Source organism: Bactrocera latifrons, unplaced genomic scaffold (genome assembly GCF_001853355.1).
Source record: "Bactrocera latifrons isolate USDA-ARS-PBARC rearing strain unplaced genomic scaffold, ASM185335v1 scaffold_229, whole genome shotgun sequence".
In the NCBI taxonomy this organism is placed as follows: Eukaryota; Metazoa; Arthropoda; class Insecta; order Diptera; family Tephritidae; genus Bactrocera; species Bactrocera latifrons.
Window position 1 is genome coordinate 155778 of NW_017535841.1, and position 4325 is coordinate 160102.

A 4325-nucleotide genomic window follows, 5' to 3' on the forward strand; every position below is an offset into this window, starting at 1 on the left:
CGCGAGTGCGACCCTGTTTGGTTGATGACAGGAGATATTTCGTCTTGCCCTCGTTCACTGCCAGACCCATTTGCTTTGCTTCCTTGTCCAGYCTGGAGAGAGCAAAACTAACGGCGCGGGTGCTGAGGCCGATGATGTCAATATCATCGGCATACGCCAGCAGCCGTACACTCCTATAGAAGATGGTACCTTCTCTATTTAGTTCTGCAGTTCGAACTATTTTCTCCAGATACAGGGGGAGATACCAAATTCAGACATCGCGGCATAAAGGCAGCTCCTTTTCGTGCTGTCGAAAGCAGCTTTGCAATCGACGAAGAGGTGTTGAGTGTCGATTCTCCTTTCACGGGTCTTTTCCAAGATTTGGCGCACGGTAAAGATCTGGTTGTTGATTTTCCAAGTTTGAAGCCACACTGATAAGGTGCAATCAGTTTGTTGCCGGTAGGCTTTAATCTTTCACACAATACGCTCGATAGAACCTTATATGCGATATTGAGAAGGCTTATCCCACGGTAGTTGGCGCATGCTCCTTCTCAGTTCTTCGCAGCCGTGTTTGAATAGCTCGGCCGGCAAACCATCGGTCCCCGACGCTTTGTTGCTCTTCAGGCGGATAATTGCTATTCGAACTTCTTCCTGGTCGGGCAATGGAGCGTCTGCTCCATCGTCATCGATTGGGGGATCGGGTTCGCCTTCTCCTGGCATTGTGCGTTCACTGCCATTCAGCAGGCCGGAGAAGTGTTCCCTTCATAATTTAAGTATGCTCTGGGCATCGGTGACTAGATCACCTTTGGGGGTTCAACAAGAGTATGCTCCGGTCTTGAAACCTTCTGTAAGCCGCTGCATTTTTTCGTAGACTTTTCGTGCATCAACCCTGTCGGCCAGCTGATCAAGCTCTTCGTATTCACGCATTTCGGYCTCTTTCTTTTTCTGTCCGCAAATGCGTCTCGGTTCCCTCTTCAACTCTCGGTACCTATCCCCTCCTGCACCTATTGTGGTCGATCGTTACGTTGCGAGGTAGGCAGCCGGTTTTCTCTCCGCTGCGACACGGCACTCTTCGTGGTACTTGCTGTTCTTTGGCCTTTTTCCGAAAACCAATGGTTTCGGTTGCAGCTGTACGTAAGGAGTTTGAAATTCCGTCCCACAGTTCCCGTATCCCGAGTTGTTGACGAGTGCTCTCAGAGAGCAGGAGTGCAAGCCGAGTAGAAAATCGTTCAGCTGTCTGTTGTGATTGCAGCTTCTCGACGTCGAACCTTCCTTGTGTTGGATGGAGTGCGTTTTTTGCTGCACAGAGGCGTTTGCGAATCTTGGCTGTAACAAGATAGTGGTCCAAGTCGATGTTAGGACTTCGGAGTGCACGCACATCTAAAACACTTTAGACGTGTCTTCCGTCTATCACAACATAATCGATCTGGTTGATGGTTTTTCGATCCGGAGATCGAATCTAGTACTACAGATAACCATATTTCGGGCCCCGGCGAAGCCGATCAGCCTCAACTCATTTGGGGATGTTTCCTCGTGGAGGCTGAATTTACCGACCGTAGTACCAAAGATACCTTCTTTGCCCACCCAGTCGCCAAGCACCATTTTGACATCGTGGCGGGGGCAGCTCTCATAAGTGCTTTCCAAGCACTCATAAAAGGCATCTTTGGTCACATCGTCCTTCTATTCCGTTGGGGCGTGGGCGCAAATCGGCGATATGTTGAAGAACCTCGCTTTGATGCGGATTGTGGCTAGACGTTAATTCACCGAAGTGAATGATAGTACTCGGCGANGTCCTTCTCTTCCGTCGGGGCGTGGGCGGAAATCAGCGATATGTTGAAGAACCTCTCTTTGATGCGGATGGTGGTTAGACGTTTATTCACCGGAGTGAATGATAGTATTTGGCGATGGAGTCTCTCTCCCACCACGAATCCCACACCAAACTTGCACTCCTTTATATGGCCACTGTAGTAAAGCCACAAGGACCTACTCGTCTCTGTCCTTGTCCCGTCCATCGCATTAGACGGCGGTGATCTCAGCCTTTATTTTTACGAGGACAGCAACCAGCTGGGCACCTTCCCAATTAAGGGACCAGACATTCCAGGTGCATGCCCTCAATTCGTAGTCTTTATTTCGTTTGCCACGGTCGTCATCAAAAGTGGGGTCTCTCATCCGAGGCTGTTGTTGCGTTTTCATTGGGGGTGTTTTTTTACGTGGCGTGTCCCAAACCCAGCGCACAACCCTATGCAGGGAATGTTTCGCCTTCTCACTTTAGCTCGCCTTCAAACGGATGTTCTTAGGCTACCCAGAGGATACTTGGTCAAGGACCGGAAGTCGTGAGCTGCTTGAGTCATATGTAAAAGAATCCCAAGTGAACGGCGATCAGAGAACTTTCCTCATTTGCGTGAACTTCTACACATGGCTCCATCCTCCACGTATATCAGCTACTCTTTGCATTATTGTCTGCACCGACAAACATTTTTTCGATGCGACCAAGTCTCCACTCATTTGGGGGTAGTGTTTTTTGGCATATAACCACCATATCGTTGACGTTTATATTGCGTTTAGGGTATTTCCTCTCATATCTTTTGTGGAGTTCTTTTAAATATTCTTCTTTCCATCGTTTGCAGAAGTGTTGATGGAGTATCTTCAGTTTCGGCCATCTTTGTGCGATACTTAGATGTGCATCTTCTAAGTTGGGTTCTCCTGGGATTAATAAAGGGGTACCTATTAGGCACTGGCCTAGAGTTACAGATTCTAAATTCGTTGGGTCTTAATTTAATGGTCGAGAATTCAAGAACCTTTCGATTCGGGTTAAAAGGGTAGCTAGTTCTTCGAAAGTGAATTTCTGGTTCTGAGATACCTTTTTCAAGTGGCTTTTTAAGCTTTTCTCCTGGAGGATTAAAGTGCCAGTTGTTGTTTTATTGTTCTTCACTAGTTGTTACTTGACTTCATGACTTCATGATTCTCGCCGATCTTTAATTAAAAGTTTAGATGCTCCAACGAAATTAGTTCCATTGCCTGAGTAGAGATCAGCGGGACATCCGCGCATAGAAAAGAAACGTGTGAATGCGGCCATGAATGCATTGGTGGTGAGATCACTTATTGGCTCTAGATGCATTGCTTTGGTTGCAAAACAAACAAACTCGGCAGGTGTAATTTTTATGTCGTAGGGACCGGCACAATCTATTTCTGTTACTGCGAATGAACGGGTTAAGGTACGCGGGTAGTGCTGCCATAATCTTCTTAGTGATGTGCCTTTGTGCAAACGCAAGTTTTGCACTGATCAATGGTAGACTCGATGAGGGTTTTCAGTTTCGGTATCCAAAATTCTGAACGCATCAGTCGTAAGACTAGCTGGTTTCTGCCATGAAGGGTTATTAGATTAGTAAATTGGGTGAGGTGTTTGGCTAATCGACTGCTATAGGGTAGTATAATAGGATAACTCTCGTTGTATGATAATGCCGCTAAATTGCTCAACCAACCATTAACTCGCATTATTCCTTTGTGATTGATTAAAGGGTTTAGGGTCAAAATTGTACTTTTTGGGTATGCTGGTTTTTTGGGTTAAGGCTTCATACTCTTCTTGGAAATACTTTTTTTTGGATAAAATAATTAGGTTTGTGCGGGTAGTTTTCGAATGGCTTTTGGTAAGGATGAGAATCTATCCAGCATATCCTCTKGTGTTGTGTTCACGAAGGTCTTGATTGGTCGGAGTTCCAGTGTTGTATAGATTGATTTTTTGGTAAATGGCCAGTTCTTCGGGTCGAGTGTTAGCTGCTGCGTAAGCTTTTTCAGATGCGTCAGAGAAACCATGAAAATTGTTGATCGCTGATATCAAAAAGTGGGTCCATCGAGGAATTTAATGAGATTTAAAGCTTTGTAGTTTGTAAACGAATAAATTTACCTATTTACTTATTTTTTACATAAAAAGTTTCACTTTGAGCAAAATATTAAAATTTCATTGAAGTACACGGTATTAGTATGGCCACAACGAAATTGTGTACTTGCAAAATGAAGAGCTGTGTTGCCTTGTGTACATGGCGAGCATTGTTATGTCGGTGCCTTCTTTCCATTGTATAAACCTACAAGTAACCAATCCTTCATTTTTTACTAACACATACGCAAAAATCTACTACAAATTAGGCACTTGGTACGGGTTGCCTCTACAAATTAGGCACTTGGTTCGGGTTGCCCACAAATATTCTGCTACTAATTAGTCACTTGGTACGGGTTGCCCCCAAATATTCTACTACTAAACGTTCAAATGCTTCAAATCTGCTATAGTGTGTTGCCGTGTTAGGTTTTAAAATTTATAACTTTAACAAAATTTTTATAAAATATTCAAA

At 44.7% G+C, this 4325-nt stretch overlaps 1 protein-coding gene across 12 annotated transcripts in view; it reads left to right on the forward strand.

The window, feature by feature from the left end:
* The window catches only part of LOC108968753 (voltage-dependent L-type calcium channel subunit beta-2), a 393950-nt gene that overhangs the window by 152586 nt on the left and 237039 nt on the right, over positions 1-4325 (forward strand). The gene's annotated exons all lie outside the window — the stretch shown is intronic.